The sequence below is a fragment of the Marmota flaviventris genome, chromosome 1 (assembly GCF_047511675.1).
Source record: "Marmota flaviventris isolate mMarFla1 chromosome 1, mMarFla1.hap1, whole genome shotgun sequence".
NCBI lineage: Eukaryota > Metazoa > Chordata > Mammalia > Rodentia > Sciuridae > Marmota > Marmota flaviventris.
Genome location: NC_092498.1, coordinates 49504463 through 49523117, shown reverse-complemented (window position 1 = coordinate 49523117; position 18655 = coordinate 49504463). Strand labels below are relative to the sequence as shown.

Below are 18655 nucleotides of genomic sequence, written 5' to 3'. Positions count from 1 at the left end.
TTTGTTAATACCTAGGAGTTATGCTCTACTCTTCAGTCATTGATATGCTGACATGTTCATATATTTAGTCATTCAATAAAACATATATGTAGCATAATCTAACAGAGAAGCATCAGAGATTGTTGGAACAACTTTCAGTTTTCAGCTAGCAGCTATGAGCAGAACAGAGTGCTAGGAAAACCTATGCTTATACGGGCCTGACAGGAACACCTGCAGGACAGGGCGCTCTGCTCTAGCGAGTGGTCGGTGAAACCACATCCTCAGTGCTTGAGGTCAGCGTTGCCAGGCCACAAGGCCGGGAAACTGATAGTTAGGTGCTTCAGGGCATGAAACCCCCAGCTCGTAAGGCCCCCCTCCCCTAGGGACAAAGATCTTTCCAGACTGCTTTCCACCACGTAGCAATATTTAGAGCTGCCTCATAGTGTGGTAACATTAATCATAAGTTGGTTGGTTTCTAGATGTTGTATAACCTGCTTGCTTATGTATGATTGGAAAATGCATTCTATATCAATTGTAATCACTTCCACATTAAACGAGCTTGCCTGGAGGTCGAGGTTGTTACCTGCCAGCACTCTTACCAGTTCCCGGTGTCTGTTGTTGACCGTGCGTCTCTACCTCCTGAGACAGAGGTAGCTGAGTGACGAGTTGACCACACCAGTGGACTGACCACCCACAAGAGATTACATATCTTCCCTATGGATTGAGGAATCAGTTTTTTATTTAAACTATTACATTAATTCACCTTATTTCCTTATTGTAACTACTTTTCAGTATTTCACCACAGCCACCTTAAATATTACATTATAAGTAATTCTTAAGATATTAACTGAAGCACTTTCTAAATTGGATGTGTAAGTGTATCCAATGTGTATTTTCTACACAATTGCATATCAAAGAAAGAGCTTATGCTCCTTTACTCCCTTTATACAAGACGACTTTTCTATCTGTGCTACCTAATTGTGTTTTATCTGATACTATTTCAACCTTAGTATTTTTGATATCAATAAATTATCTTGTTTGGGATATCAAAAATATATATACAGCATTCTAGCCTGTTTATGTTATTTGTCAATATCCCTAACCACTAGTCAATAGATGCCAGTAGTTTTCCTGAACCCTACCAATCAAGATAAAAAATGTCTCTAGATATTGCCAGATGTCCAATGTGGTGCATGCAAAATCACCCTTGTTTGATAACCACTGATCTATACTAATGACCTATGTAGGCTCTAAGATTAAAATTACTATTTATGCATCAGTGATTTCAATATTATTTTTCTTCCTTGGATTTTCAGATTTTTGTATAATTAACCTGAATACTTGGTATTTCCAATTGTATATGAAATAGAACGTGTAACTCACATCCCTATCAAGTCTTTCATAGAGGCTATCATGCCAGTTATCTAGATGTTCCTTTTGTTTCTCCTTCTCTTGCCATAATACCCATCCAGTTTCAAATTCTGTCTGCTTTTCCTGAATTTTCCTAAATCCCTCCCCATCTCAGTCTCTATTCCCCTAATTCAAGGCATTATCATTTCTCATATGTACTGATAGTCTGCTTACACTTTCCCATTTGCCATCTTGTCCCCTCTTATTCAGTCTTTGCAGCCATTGGGATTTATTTAAAATTCAAAACAAATATTCTGTCCTTAAAATTATCCAGTGTATTCTCATATATTTGCAATAAAAAGAAGACTCCTCATCTTAGTGTAGCAGGCCCAGTAGGAGTTCTCAGGGCATGACCCTGGACCAGCAGCATCAAGGGGAACAAGAGAGTTGCTAAACATGCAGATTCTCAAGCCCCACTCTAGGTCTGCTCAATTGGAAACTCTGTGGGGGTGGAGGTGAGGGTGCAGGACTGCAGTGTATTTTAACTAGTGCTCTTAGTGATTTTGACACACCCCAAATCTAAAGAACCCCTGCTCTACAGGGCTGACCTCTATCTCCAAGTGCACTTTGTATTATACCCACCTCTTTCTTAATATCATCCTTTCCTCAAACTTGGCTTTCTTTCTATTTCTCAAACATGACTCATTCCTGCTTTAGACTTTGAAGCTCCAAATGTGTTATGGTCTGAGCACATGAGTATATACATACACAATTAGAAGAAATTGGTGATCATCTCTGGATGCTAGGGCTGTTGGCAATGTGTTCTCTCTATTTATGTAGTTTTATGATTAGAAACAAGAATAACTTATTTTAATTTTAAGGGAAAAAGCAAAGGTCTGAAATATTTTATCTTTTTTATAGATATATACCTGGGAGCTTGTTTTGTTTGTTTGTTTATTTGTTTTGTTTTTATTTTTTTTACATGAAGCCTTTTTATTTAAAATTTTGTACATCTGAATTTCAAAGACAAATGACAAAACACTTAGAACATTGATAGTGATATAGATAAAACTCAAATGTAAAGGAAATAAGTCAGACCCAAAAGACTACACAGTATATGATTCCACTCATTCTACCAAAAGAAAAATTATAGATGAAAAACATGAGTGTTTATCAGTGATTTTCCAAGTGAGGAATGACTTGCTACAAAGGTGTGCGTAGGACACTTTTAGACTGAAGGAACTACTCTGTATGGTACTGTAGTTTAGATGCATAAAACTTTACATTATGAATAGCATACTTTAATGCATGCAAACACACACACACACATAGTATTAACAAGGGAATTCTACCTGGCATGTTGACTGAGGCAAATAAAAAGACTTATATTGCAAAGGTAGAATGTAACTTCACTAAAAGGTGTGATGAAAAAAAAGAATATGACCTAAGTAACCTAAAGTAACAACAATAATCTGCAAAATGACTCATTAAACAGATAATGAAGATTGACACTACCAGTGATTTCAAGTGCATTTCATGTATCCCCAATATGATGTTATGAGATCAGCTTACTGAATATTTGTGATATTCTTTCCCAAAACCTCAATTAAAAAAAAAAAAAGTCTAAGCATGAGAAAAACAGCAGACCAACTCAGACTGGGAACAATGTAAGGGACCATTGTTTAGTACTCTTCAGGAATTTCAAGGTTATGAAAAACAAGACTGATTAACTTCACAGATAAGAAGAGAATAAAGAAATATGAATGTTAAATGCAATGTGGTGTTCTAGATTAGATCTTGGAACAGGAAGAGGATGTTAATAGGAGAATTGGTGAAATCCATATAACATCTGTGGTTTAATGAATAGAACTGTTCCAATGGAAGTTTCTTGTTTTTAACAAGTGTTCCATGGTAATGTATGCTGTTTATAATGGAGAAAGCTGAGTGAGATGTATGAAGGAACTCTCTCTACTATCTGAATATCTTAAATTATTCTCAAATATGAAGCTGTGATGGGTTAATCTGGATTTTCAACTTGGAATAAGAAAGACCTAAGAGCCAAGATGGTGACACATACCTGTAATCCCAGTGGCTCAGGATGATGAGGAAGGGGGATTGCAAGTTCAAAGCCAGCTTAAGCAATTTGGCAAAGTCCTAAGTAATTTAATGAGGCCTTATCTCAAAAAAAAAAGGTGGGGGGGTGGAGTGGGGATGTGGTTCAGTATTTAAGTATCCCTGGTATCAAAAGAGATAGAGAAATAGAAACCTAAGATTAAGAGACATGTGTGTTGATGAGGGTATTTCCAGAAATCATTGATATGTGGGACAGCAAACTGAGGGGGAGAGCCCCCTAAATGACAGCAGCACAGTCCTATATTGCTGGGAGCACCAGTGGAATAAAAGTTGGAAGAAGGTGAAAGCTGATGCAGACACAAGCTTCATTCTTCTTGAGTGTGTGCATCAGTAGCTACTGTGATCATGTGAGGACAAAGGACTTCAGCACCTTCAGTCTTCTAAAGTAGAGTAACACAGAAATTGCTAACAGTAGTAGAGTTGTTGCTGTGACTAACCTGAACACATGATTCAGAAGCCTTTAGGGGGAATTCCTTTTTTGGGAGGTGTTTAGAAAAGTTTGGAGATGCAGGCTAGGGAAGCCTTAGAATATTGTAAACAGAACTTAAATGGTAATTTTGATGGGAGCTCAGAAGACCATAATGCTGATAAAAATGTGGACTTTAAAGACAGTGTTCATAAGGTTTCCGAAGGGAATGAAGATTCTACTGGAAATTGGATTAGAAGGCATTCATGTTACATTCTGCCAAATAACTTGTCTACATTTTGTCCATGTCCTAACATTTTCTGTGAGTCTGAATTTAAAGATGATGTACTACTAATTAACCTGATGAAAGAAATTTCAAGGCAGCATAGCATTCAGGCAGTGAATTGCATGGGAATTGCTGGTGGCTTTTAGCCAGATTTTCTGTAAGAATTGGAAGGAGAAAGCAGGATGGAAGGTTTTGAAAAACTTGCTGTTTGGCCAGAAACATGCTTGTAAAATTGGGACTAAGAAAAGCATGGTTGTTGAAGGGATTACGGCTACTAAAGAGAAGCTAAATACTTTACACAGAGAAAATAGGAAAGATACCTTGAGGGCATCTCAGGGATCAGAAATACCATACCCACTGCAGGCGCAAGGATGTAAAAGTGAAAATTCATTTGAGAAGAGACTATGGAGACACCCTGCTTGCACAATGAGGGTCTATAAAGTTGTTTCCCCAGTATTTGGTTTACTATGCTCAGTCACCCAGGCATTCCAAATTTGCTGCAGCTCTAGTGAAAGGAGGCATAGCTCCTGCTAGAGCTGACTACAAACCTTGGCATCATCCATGTGGTGCTGGTTCTGCAGGAAGGATGGCTGCTGGAGTTAAGGGGTCATGGAAGCTTTCACCAGAATTCTGAAGGAAAGCACTGGAGGTCAAGCAAAATGTAGCAGGGTCAGATTCCTTGGGGGAAGGCCCTGAGAGGGCTATCCATGAAACTGTAAGAAGGAAATCACAGCTCAGCAGAGATTCCTTGTATTAAGAGATACCAGTAAGGTAGAATATCTCCTGAGGAAAACTGCTGGCTACAGACAAAGCCAGTGTAAAAGAGGTTATGAGGGCTGCATCCAGCAAGGGCCTAGAGATGGGGTTTCCCAAGCGAGTTGATGAATGTACTACATATGGTAGACATGAAACTACAAAAATTGTTTACACAACTGGGTTTCAGTCTTGCTTTGTTCTGTCCCCTTTCTATACCTCTGTTTCTCCTTTTTGGAGTAGGAATGTTTGCTCTGTGTCATTATATATTTTTTATAAATATGTGTGTGTGTATATGTGTGTGTGTGTGTTTGTGTGTGTGTGTGTGTATATATATATATATATATATATATATATATATATATATAACTTGTTTTTGATCATTACAGAGGCTCAAAGTCAAGACTTGAGTCTCAGAGGACTTTGGGAAACACTGAAACAATCTGGCTGCCAGCATACCCATATTTATGAATGAATTATTATATAAAAAATTCCTGGGTAACTATTTAACTTATTGAGTGATATTTTTGAGTACAAAATATATTTTGGAGGTTTTTTCACAATAATTTTCTTAGTTTTAGGAATGTTGTTATTAAAAAAAAAAACAAAACACTTTTTAGCAGTCAGTAAAAGAACCGATCAGGGGAAATATTTAAAAGGCTCAAGTTCTGGAGCCCACATTTTTCATTCATTTGGGATAGACCCAGGAAGGACAATAAAAGCAATTCCCAGAGCATAGTAGTTTGAATATTGGATTGAGAAAAACTGATATAAATAGCATTAATCATACTAATATGCAGCCAAGGTTGAGAGCTAAGTGACTAAGAAAGCTAAGGAGAAGAAGAAAAACTAATAACTACCACAGCATGTAGAATTGTGAAATGATGGCTCAAATAGACATTCGTCAGTGGAAGGTTGAATTCTCTGGCAAATGCTTGGAATGCAGATTTTGTTTGTGGGTGGCAGATGCCAATGCCTATTTATGGAAATGTGGTGGCATACGGATATTTTTCAATTAAACTAGGGCCAATCGTCCACCAGGTGTTGAGAGAATATCTAGAGACAGAAGAGTGATTTTTCTAAGAAAACAACTATGAGTATGCTTTAGCAGGTGAATAGCTGACCAGTCAAGCACCCAAAAACATGTAGTTCTCTTTTATTTATTTGTTCTTATTGGTTATACATGATAGTAGAATGTATTTTGATATATTATACATATAAGGAGTGTAACTTCTCATTCCTCTGGTTGTACATGATGTACAATTACATTGGTCATGTAATCACATATGCACATGGGAAAATAATGTCTGATTCATTCTATTTTCCTATTCCTATAGCTCTTCCCTTCCTTCATTCTCCTTTCTCTAATCTAAAGTACTTCTATTCTCCCCTCCCCACCCACTCTCCTTATTGTGAGTTAGCATTGCATATCAGAATATTTGGCCTTTGTTCTTTTCGGGATTGGCTTATTTCATTTAGCATGATTATCTGCAGTTCCATCCATTAAGGCAAATGCCACAATCTCATTCTTTATACCTGACTAATATTCGTGTGTGTGTGTGTGTGTGAGTGTGCGTGCGTGCGTGTGTGTGTGATATTTTCTTTATTCATCTGTTGAAGGGCACAGAGGTTGGTCCCATAGTTTAGCTGTTGTGAATTTAGCTGCTATAAACATTGATGTGGCTGCATCACTGTAATATGCTGATTTCATGCATAATTTTTATTTTGGGGTATGCCAAGGAGTAGGATAACTAGGTCAAATGGTGGCCATTCCAAATTTTCTGAGGAATCTCCATACTGCTTTCCAGAGTGGTTGCACAAATTTGCAGTCTCATCAGCAATGTTTAAATGTACCTTTTCCCCCACATCCTCACCAAAACTTATTGTTTCCAGTACCTCACCTTAAGAGGGAGAGAAATAATAACAGCAACGATTGCAAACAATATACAGCCTTAAACCAAATAGCTCCTACTAAGACATCTACAGTTTTGTCACAATAAACAGAAGTGATATGTTTAGTTATTGCCTACAATAAAAACAGTAAGTTTGCAAAAGCTTTTACAATTTCAAATGGTGGACAAAGAACACAAGCGGTTAGGATGTGATGTTTTGAGGCAGGAGGAGAGAAGATTGAATTAAATAATTAAAGAAAGAGTGAAAGAGGCAATAATAGAGGTTGGATGTCTCCATATCCCAACATGCCTCAGTCCTCCTGAGAATGGGGATTTCTTTAATTTCCTTATTGCTTTACTGTGTTTGTGGATGAACTGTTCTGTTTGTGCCTCCAGCCACTGCTGAAGCTGTGAACCTGGGGATTTCTTCCTTATTTCATTATTCAATCTCCTGTGTCCCCTGTCTGTTTTGAGTGTCCAGTATTAAATTCCAGTAAATCCCCCCCCCCCTAATTTTTGTTTATTTACCCACCTTGCTGAAAAGCTGCCAGTCTGCTTTTCTTGGTGTCACACCACGGATCTGCCCTGGAAGTGAGCTCTTTATTCTGCCATCTTCCTCTCTCCCTTTAGTTCCTCTTAAGATGATTTTGTCCTTAAAAGCTTTTTTTTATTATTATTTTTAATTTTTTTAGTTATAGGTAGACACAATATCTTTATTTTGTTTGTTTATTTTTATGTGGTGCTGAGGATTGAACCCAGACCTCACATGTGGGAGGCAAGTTGTCTGCCACTGAGCCACAACCCCAGCCTCTGCCTGAAAAGCTTTTAAAGCAAGGTTTACTTAACATAACTGTATCAAAATCTAAATAATAAGTCCTATGCATATTTTAGTCAGCTCTTTCGCTGCTATGACTAAGGGACCCTACTGGAACAACTGTAGAGGAGGCAAAGTTTACTTGAGTGCCCAAAGTTTCATAGGTCTTAGTCCATACAAGGCTGGTACATTCCTTGGGGTTAAAGGTGATGCAGAACATCATGGAGGAAGAGTGTGGGAGAGGAAGCAGCTCCCCTCATGATCAGAAAGCAGAGAGACTCCACTCTCCAGATACAAAGTATATACCTTATAGCCACGCCCCCAATGAAGGAACCACACCCAACCCTCCTCCAGTTACCACTCAGTTTACCCCATCAGGGATTAATTTACTAATTAGATTAATGCTATAACCCAATCATTTCTCCTCCAAACTTTCTTGCATTCTCACATGTGACATTTTGGGGGACACCACATCTAAACCACAACAATGCAACATTTGTTGGTAAGCAACAGTCTTTCCATTGAGCCTTTTAGACCTTTCTGACAGCTTAGAAAAATAATCTGTTGTGTACAACTGAGTGATGGCTTTGGTGTCTCCTCACCATTTTATCATTGGGGGTGCCAATTCCTCTACCTCCATGAGGATAGGGGAGCACACACATTGGTAGCATCTACTTTCTTTTTTAGAGTCAGTACATCATCTTTTTTCTAATTTTATTAAATGATGTTAATAGCAAAAAGTTTACTCACCTCTTGGATATACATTTTGAGAGTAGCAATTTCTTGAAATTAAGATTTTCATTTTGCATATTTCTCTCATCTTTTTTCTGTACTTCTGTGCAACATTTCTTAAAATGGAGATGTTCATGCCTAATATGTCAAATTGACAGTTGTTTGCTTGTTTTATAAATGTAAGTCCTGTGTGGAAACAGTAGGTAGTGGTTAATTTCGAGTACATTTTAAAGATTAAGATAAATTAGCCTTGCTTAACAATTATTCCATTGAAATGAACTATTATCTTACAAGAAGTTTATAATATCTTAATATAGCAAGTAAAAATTAACTTGTATATTTGTCTTTTTCCCCAAGTTGCTTTCTTTAGTTTGTTTTATTGGGCTTCAAAGGAGACCTCACTGAGGAGTTATCAGAATATGCATAATTTTTTGTTAGTTTCCAAAACTTTACAAGAGAGCTATTTAGTAGTATATTCAAATAGCTGTGCACTAAGAAAAACACTTTCTTAGGGTCTCTGATTTGCTATTGGTCTAAATTCCCCTTTCTTGTCCTTCTTGATTTTTCTGCATATATAATTTTTGCTTTCTCTCTTGCTCTCATTTGTATAGTTCTGGTTAAGTCAAGTTCTCTATAAGTTTCTCATTTGTATTCTAATTTTAGGAGCTACATTAATTCCATAAGCCAATATGATGTGTTTAGCTAATAGGCCATACATCTAACTAGACCATAGAGTTGAAAAAAATATGTCCCTAATTGCCTAGCTTATAGGTAGATATTGTAGAATTTATAATTTCAGCATAGGAAGTGATAGATCAGGAATCGATTTTAAATGTTTTATTGAAGAATTAACCATTTGAACATTTTACAAATAAGTGCACAGTTAAATTGATGAAATTCATTTCAGGCCTTCTCAAAAGCTCAAACAAAAATTGTATTTGAGGTTTTAAAAACAATTTCCAGCATTATTTATCTATATATGAATGAAAAAAGAATTAAAGAAGCTGATAATGAAATAATAATCATAGGTATTTCTTCAGTTTTAAAACAGAATTTAATATCCCATTTTACTGAAATAGCCAACTGCTGCTTTTGCTAGGAAATTCATATAATTAGCTTCCAATTGGAATGGAAATTCTGCTACGTTTCATCTATGTCTACTTCTACTTGCCATATACACAAGACTTTTATTTTTGTTCTAGAAAGTGGCACAACTTTTCTGAAACTGCAAATCACAGAAAAGATCTCTTTTCTCCTTAAATCTTTCTGTATAGCAATTCCTTCCATGAATTTATAGGTTAATATCAATAGCCATGTCAGGACCACAGACAGGTGAAGGACCAGAGATTCACATATGGAGTAAATTCTTTCTAAACATTTTTTTCTAGCAGCAGTTAATTATGTATGGCTTACAGAACTCTATGACATGTACCAGCTAGTTGTTCTTCATTATCTGAGGAGTTGGCCAGGAGCTGAGCTGTAGAACCGAGGAAAGCATCCCTTACCTTCTTAATACTAAAAGGCCCCCCAAGCAAGTTATTAATAGGCATCCTCTACGGTGGATCCCTGTAGGTGATGATTGCAGCAGAAGTTGACATTTCCCTACTTCCTCAGAATAATAGAGGCTTTCCTCTCTCCTGTATAGAAAAATGTCAGGCACATACACTACAGTAATCCCTTACTTCTAAGAGATGCGTATTTTCATTTCATTGTGGTTTAAATGTGCAATTCCCTAAAACTTACACTAATGATTTTGAGCATCATTTCATATGCTTCCCTGCCATGTACTTATTCTTTGATGAAAAATTTATTCAAATATTTTCCTCAATTTTTAATTGGATTGTTCATTTTCTAATTTTTTAGTTTGGAAAGATCATAATGTGATGTTTATACCTCCTTTATTAGATTATATGATATAAATATTTTTCTCCACATATTGGCTTGTCTTTTAATTCTCTTAAACTGTGTTTCAAAAGAGAAGAAATTTGGGATTTAAATGAAATCCAATTTATGAATTTTTTAATTTGTTTTATGCTCTTGATGCCATATCCAGTAAATCTTTGCTAGATTCAAGATCATATTTCCCATTTTCTTTATAAAGTTTATTTTTTTATGTTTAGGGCTTTGTTCCATTTTTAGTTAATTTTTGCATCTAGATTTATGCAGATTTCATATTTTTTGTACATAAGTAACAAATTTGTTATAGCACAAGTTCTTGAGACTTTCTCCACTGAATTTACTTAGCACATTTGTTGAAAAGTCAATTGTTTATGTCTGTGGGCCTCTTTCTGGTCTCGGATTCTGTTCCATTGATCTATTTTCCTGTCTTGATGACAACTCCATTCTGCTGAATTACTGAAGTGTTATAATATGTTCGGAAATCAGGTGGTGCTGGTTTTCTTCTAACTTTGGGTCTCTTATGTTTTACTCTTTTTTTTTTTTTCCCAGAGTTGTGGCAATTTTAGATTCTTTGCTTTTCCTTGTGAATTTTTTAATCAGATTGTGGATTTCTGTTTTGTTTTTGTTTTAAAAGAGAGGGTGATTTTTTTTTATTGTTGTTGCATTGAATTGAATTTGAAACAATGAACAACTTAACAAAATTGAGGCTCCTGACTCATGTACACAGTATCTCTCCATTTGTTGAGGCCTCCTTAAAATTTTTATAGCAATATCTTCCATATTTTAATACATGGAAGTTAGTTAGCTTACCTTTTATCAGATTTATCACTGATTATTTTATATATTTTTTTGCATTTTCTTAGTCTCTTTAAATACATGAGAGTCTTAGAAGAGTATCTCTTTGTCTTATGGTTGCTTTGAATACAACTGGGATTGTTTCAGTAAGGACAAAGAGGATATTGAGTAAGCAGGTAGAAATGTCTTGCATATATACATGTAAATTTAACCCTTTTGTAACACAGTACCACAAAAAATAAATAACCGAGCCAAAATAATCCATAGCTTTTTTCACAGATAAATTGAAGCCATGGAGCTAGGGTTGGCATCAGGTAGATAATCTGAGATTGTTTACTTCTTGAGGTTCTGATGGAACTGATTTAGCTAGAAAATATAATTCTATGTTAATGAAACAGATTTTATATTCAGCTCAATTTTAGAAAAAAATACTAAATGGTTTATCTTAGTTTTTGTATAATGGATATGACCAAGACCAATCACTGCTTTAGGTCATTTGTGTTTCATTGGTTAATGGAGTTCAACATTAAAAAGGATACTATAGCCCTATTTAGTCCAACCTCTTCATGTTTTGGATGAAGAAATTATGACACAAATAAGCAAAATAAATTCTTAAATTTATAATGGTATCTAGTCTATTGTCACCCACTTGCTAGTCCTATTATTAATTTGAAGAACTTTGATTTTTCCCCATAATTGTATAATAGTTATATTCCTATTCATGGGGTATAAGAGTTCCTTTTTTCAACACCCTCACTAACATTCATTTTTACTTTCTGATAATAGCAATTTTAAGAGGTGTGACATGATAAATCATGTAGTTTTAATTTGATTTTACCTGATTGTTAGTGAAGTTGAACATTTCCTCATATATTCAATGAAATACTGTCCAATCTTGAAATAGAAGGAAATCTTGTCACATTTAACAACATGTATGAATGTGGAAGATATGCTAAGTGAAACAAAAAGACAGTACTGCCTGATGTCACTTATGTGGAACCAAAAATGTCAAACTCAGAGAAACAGAATAGAATGATGGTTCCCAGGGGCTGATGGAATGGGGAAAAGTTGGTCAAGAATACATAATTTACATTAGGCAGGATGAATAAATTCCAGATATCTATTGTGCAGCCTAATAATTTTCGTTAATAATAATGTACTATGTTTTTGAAATTTTCTAAATAGATCTTAAATGCTTTTACTATATACATATAAAAACAACTATATTTGGTTTATATCAAAACATCACATTATATTATAAACGTGCAATTTTCATTTATCAATGCTACCTCAGTAAAGGTAGTGATGGAAGAGAATGTTTACATTGATTGCCTGGTAACAAAACCTATGTGCTTTTATTTCCTGCTAGTTCATATTATATAAATTGCATGAGTCGGAAATAAAGTCCTTAAATCAAAAGTGCAAGTTTCAAATTAGTTTTTGCTTCTCATGACAAAATGAAAAGTTTGAAACCTGCTCATGTAAGACATTGACTCTGATACTGACTTACCATGATAGACATGAATCCACAGATAATTACGTTTACCTCTCTTTCTCTACCCACAGATTTTCTCACCTGGTTTTTATTCTCTACCACCTTTCCATCCTTGCACATACCTTCCTGAATTCATTCTATTTTTTGCAGCAAATGAAAATATACAGAAATTTCTCAACCCCATACTCTCTATCTTCCTTTCACATCGTTTAAAATGACTAATGATTCATTTGTATACATATAAAATTATAAATTGCAAAAGTTTTTTTTTCTTTTGTCATTTTGGCAAATTATGAAATGTTAGGCCTTGCATTGATTCCATATTCAAATGAAATTTGTGAATTCTATACTCTTCGTAATTAGTTTTTAATAAAAGTACTAACAGTCATAATTAGTTTTTAATAAAAGTACTAACAGTCATCTTATAGTACAGAGATTAACTAGTCAAGCCCAAACGGTTTCTGTCTAATTGTATGTTTTATGCCCTTCAAGGCTATAGCTAAATTACTCAAGTTTGGACATTATCGATTTCTCCTTTCTTTCCATACTGCCACCATATGTAGTGGATTGGCAGAAATTGACTTGACTACATAATTCTTGTCGTACTTAAGAGCCAAAGAGGAGTAAGCTAAATTCATTAATATAATGTTTGTGAAATAATTCAAGGAATAATGTGTTAGATTGAGAAGGAGATGTAAAATTCAAAGCATGTATTGTTATCTGGAAGTGATTTTCCTTAGTTATTCATTTAGCTTCAGTCCCAGATTATTTACATAACAAGATAATGGCTTTTTAAAGGCAATGTGAGAATTAATTTAAATTTCACAAAGCCCTCTGAGACATTCAGTTGAATGGTTCTCCATAAATGGCAGGTATTATAAGCAGGCTAGTAAAAAGAAACATAATAAAGCTGCTCATGCAGTGTCCTGTAATAGAAACTGTATTGATAAGTAAATGCAAAGGTTAGTGCTATTTATAATTTATGTCTAAGGAGAATGGATCATGAATAATGATGCTTTCCTGTCTATATGAGTCTAAAAAACACAAATGTAGCCATAGCAATGATGAAACTTACTGTTCCACCTAAGGAGAAATCTGAAATCAGTAACTCAGACGCAATGAAATGGTAAAAAGATGAAAAAAGGACAGTATCCTTAATTGAGCCATGAAAAATATAATAACTGATGAGCTTGAGTATGTCTTTCAAAATCTACAAAAAAAAGGCTTTGAAAATAGAAAAAAATAATCCTTGTTCACTTGGGTGTATGGAACTTGAAATTAGCCTCATTGTTAATTCTTTCTTTGAGACTCTTTTGATTTATTATAGGAAAAGTTTAAACTTTCTTTTAACTACATTTATACAAAGTGACAGAAAACTGTATAGTTTTATAGATCTTGTACAAGCAGAATCCTTTAAGAATGTGAGAGAAATAAGCACTTATGTGCACACACACAAAGTAGACAAACTTAATGATAGAAATTTTCATTTCAAGATAGTCTTTGAATCACACACTTAGAATAAAAATTTTAAAAAGTAACTTTAAGAGTTTTTTATGATCAAATCTCAGCTTTTATTGCTCATGTATTAGTTTGTTGTTGCTGCTGTAATAAATCAACAAAAATTTAGTGGCTTAAAAGAATACACATTTATTACCTTAAATTCTGAAGATCAAAAAATCCAAAATGGATTTTTATGGACTAAAACTGGGGTGTCAGCAAGGTTGTGTTCCTTTCTAAATATGCTACATGACACTCTTTTTTTTTTTTTCCTGTTTTTTTTCTTGTCCGCCTTCTAGAGGCTACCATATTCTTTGGCTCAGGACTCTTATATTTTCTAAGTCAGCAATGGCTGATCAAATCTCTTCATGTCACATCATTCCAGCACTGACTTGTCTGCCTTCCTTTTCTCTCTTAATGTCCTTTGTGAGTACATTGGGCCCCCTGGATAATGCAAGATCATCTAATTAGAAACCTTGTTTCCATTTTCTGTCTTAACTCCACTTTGTCATTCACAGGTTCTGCAGACTGGGACCTGGGCACTTGGGGGAGTCCAGTCTTCAACCTATTACATTCCATAAATGGAAGTATGAGAGTGTCATAGACTTTTAGAGACTATGGTAAATGACACGCTAATTCTAAAATTTACCACTCTCATTTCCTGTTATCAAATTTTGGCAGTACTTTAGTTGGCAAACATTTTTTTCTTTATTTCAGTGAAGTATCCCTTTTAATTTTGAATTTTTGTTTCTAAATTTTCTAAGCATCCATCTTTCCGACTATGCAGCCAAAAACCCAACCAATAAACACTTGGTAATATCTACCATAGGATGTGAAGGGAACCATGGTTTAAAATGACTTAGAGGGTTTTTTTTTTTTTTTTTTTCAGACAAACTCAAATGTTGTCCCATTTGGTTAACATCCTCCCTTTCCCATTCCACCTCCTCCTTTCCCACCTCTGGTAGCCACCTTTCTAGTCTGTTTCCATGAGATCAACATTTTTAGATTGTACATATGACTGAGATCATGTAGTATTGGTCTTTCTGTGCCTCATTTGTTTCACTTAGTATAATGCCCTCCAATTCCATCTATGTTGTTGCAAATGATAGTTCATTTTTAAGTCCACATAATATTCTATTGTATATTCTATAAACATATTATTTGTCAACTACAAATGAACATGTTAACATTTACTATGTGTATCAAAACATGTTACTGTACACTTTAAAGACAATCTCAGGGGAAACAATGGAGGAAAATAACTTCAAGATGCTGGTTTAATTGTTATGTGAAATTCAGAGGACTTTCCCTCTCTACCACCCAGGAGCCCCTCAGGAGCATTCTCTGCTAGATGCATTTCAAATGCTCCTTCTAATGACAGCTTAGTATTAAGTACAGGCATCAAAAACAAAATTGAGAAATAGTATGCCCTCCTTACTTTTCTTTCCTTGCCCTCTCCTCAGCCTCCCATTATACAAATAACAAAACTCTTCATCTTTTTTTTTTTTTTTACCAAGATAATGGTAAGAAAGTATATGTAATTGAGAGACTACTTCCCTTTTCTTTTATTGTTTCATTTCCCCCCCCCGCAAACAACCTTTCATACAAAAAAAAAAAATGTACTACACAGAAGGAAGGAGACATGTAGTTCTCTGTTATGCCAAGTACACATTTGGTGAGGGGTTGGTAGTTTGATCAACCCCATATTGTAAATTCCAGGATTCTTTTCAGGTTTGAAAGTAAAGGGAACTGGATTTATCCCAGGGGCAGGAGGGTTGACCAAAGACTTAATGTTAATCTCTTGGTACACAAAAGAGCCTTGTGTGAGTGAGGGTGAGCAGGTGCACCTTGTTTCAGCTAAACAGGACAGGAAGCAGTGACATTACATCAAAGGAGTAAGTTTATTAAAACACTGGGTAATGTTACCAAGGATGTAGATCTCTGAAAAAAAAAATATCCAATTCATCTTTTCCCCCTAAGTGAGCTCTGATATCAGAAAAAAATATATGGTACTTAACATCTGATAAATGTGTGTTTGTGAAATGAAGTAAGTTCTGGTAGACCTTTGTCTATACATATGATCTCAAGATCCTAAGCTCTCAAAAAAGGTACTAGAAAGGTTCACAAGGAGTAAGTTAGGAATCTTTGCTATATTATAATCTCTGTCATTTGAATATAAAAGATAGAGAAATGTCAATTGAAACTAGAAAGTCAAGGTTTCTGAAATAGGCTCTGCTTATTTGAAGAGATGTTTCCTCACAGATTTGCTTAGAACATTCTTTGTTTCAAGGACATTTGTTTGTGAGTAAAAATGACTTTTAATCATAAACTAAGACATGATTTTAGCTAATAGCATCTTTTAGTCCCTCATTCCTTCGTACTCTGTTTTAAAGATGCATTTTCAAGACCAATCCACCACTTATTTGGATTTGAGATCACTTGATCGTGCTGAGTACAGGACTTCTCTCTAGGGTATATACAGCTGGAGAGAGGGGTATTCTTTACTCAAGGGTATGAACATTTTATTATGTCATTTCCTGGCTTAAAACTCTCTTTCATATTATGTCATTTCCTGGCTTAAAATCATCTTTTGACTGTGAATGTATGATGTTGTATAAACTCTTTAGCAAAAGACTCTTAAAAAAAAAAAAAAAAAAAACAAGTGTATCTGTAATCCTTTCTGGTCCCATTCATAGGCACAACCTTCCAATTTTCTCTTCCTCCCTGCTGTTGCACAGAGTGTCTGTTGCTCACTCACATCTTCCTCCATTCCTCAAACAGAATTTCTCCCTGAAGCCATTGGCATCCAGCCTCTCTAACTTTCTTGTTGAGCTTTCCAGTGACTTCTTGCCGCAGTCTGGCTGGGCACAAAATCACGAGCCACTCAAGCAGGAACAAAGTTTATTTTTTGAAACTGCCGCCAATGTCCGGTACCGCCAGGGAAGATTTTTTCCACCCACGCGGCCTCCTCCCGGACCCGCAGAGAGCTCCTCCCCCGGAACTCCCTCCTACTGTACTTCCCCAACCAATGGGAACTCTCCAGGAGTCCCGTAGCCGGCCTAGGTGAACAGCAGGAGTCCAATATCCATATGAATGCAAATCTTAACATAATCATATCATCTCAATGGCTAGCTGGTGTCACCTTTCGACCAAAAATGCCATGCATCATATACTTGACTCTTAGCAACTTCTGTTTCTTAACAAAGCAATGGCATTTTGGACTCCACCGTGCTTGACCTTGATGATCATTTGGTGCTGATGGCCACTTTCTGTTCTCTCCCTCTTGAAAATGGCACATTACACTCCTGGTTTTCTTCTACCTTCTTGGCCTCTGGTCTCACTTATAGAGTCCTCTTCCTTTTCCTAATTTTTAAAAATTGGCATCCTACAGAGTCTTCTCAGTAACATAAGAGGATGTAAAGAGCAGAAAATGATATGAATACATTGATTGAGGTTCTTTTTCTGTCAAGCCATAGAAACCGAGGGCAGGTAGGTTCAGGGAACAAGGAAACAGCTGAATAGCCAAGTGTGGGCAGAGCTTGAGAACTTAGGGTGCTGGGAACAATGTCAGCATTGGGATTGTATGCCTTGCCCTAGGGACCATTGTGTAAGAATTCAATTGCAATTGCCCTGTGCCTTTATTTCTCATCCCTCTCCCTGTGTTTGTCTTGTAAATCTTATATTCTTAGACTTTTAGAGGAAGCAGTAATTCCCCTATGAAGGAATCATGGGAAAGGGGAGTAATGATTTATCTAGCCCTTCTTCTTTTCTAGCTTTTTCCTTCTAACATTTTTTAAATTTTCATATGTTTTATGTAAAAAAAAAAATTGAGAAACTTCTAGTGTCCATAGATCACGTAGTTTAGTTCATGTGAAATACACCCAAATTCACATGGGTCAACATTAATCAAGGTATCTCAATAGAAAAGAAGCAATTTAGAGTTACCAGATGATAGAGGTGCATCTTAAGCATCTTAAGAGAAAAATCCTTCAGAACCCCATGCAACTCTAAACACATTTGCATGTGTACATTAAATTGACAGAACTTTAAACAAAGCCTAAAAAACTATTTTTCTGTTTGTTTTTAACCACACCTTAGCAAAGATTGCAAGTCATGTTGACATTTTATCATGAAGAAGATGCACTGGCTTTATATTTCAGATAAGAAATCATTAAAAAAAAGTGTCATGATAAGACATTTAATGTGTTGGTAACAAAAATAAGCTAGAAGCAGGAATGTATAAAGGTTAAGAGAAAAAATGGCAAAGAACAAAATAGTTTGCTCAATAATAAGAAGTTAACTATTTTGTACAGAGTTATAGTGTAATTTAGCTGTGAACTTATGATACAAAAAAACTCTAGTAAATTTTTTAATCTGTTAAATATTTTAATTATTCAGACAATCAACAATAGACACATCAGCCTGTACACAAATTACATCCTATTAAAGTGGAATTGCTTATCATGAAAAACAAATTCTTTAAACACTTAGGTACGAATTAAAAATTTATGAAGCAAACAGTCTTAATATTTCTAGTTAGATACTACTAAATGCTGGGCTGGGGATGTGGCTCAAGCGGTAACGCGCTCGCCTGGCATGTGCTGGGCACTGGGTTCGATCCTCA

General features: G+C 35.5%; 1 protein-coding gene across 3 annotated transcripts in view; it reads left to right on the top strand.

Annotated features, from left to right (window-relative positions):
• Positions 1 to 18655, top strand: part of Cadps2 (calcium dependent secretion activator 2) — a 527786-nt gene that overhangs the window by 290600 nt on the left and 218531 nt on the right. The gene's annotated exons all lie outside the window — the stretch shown is intronic.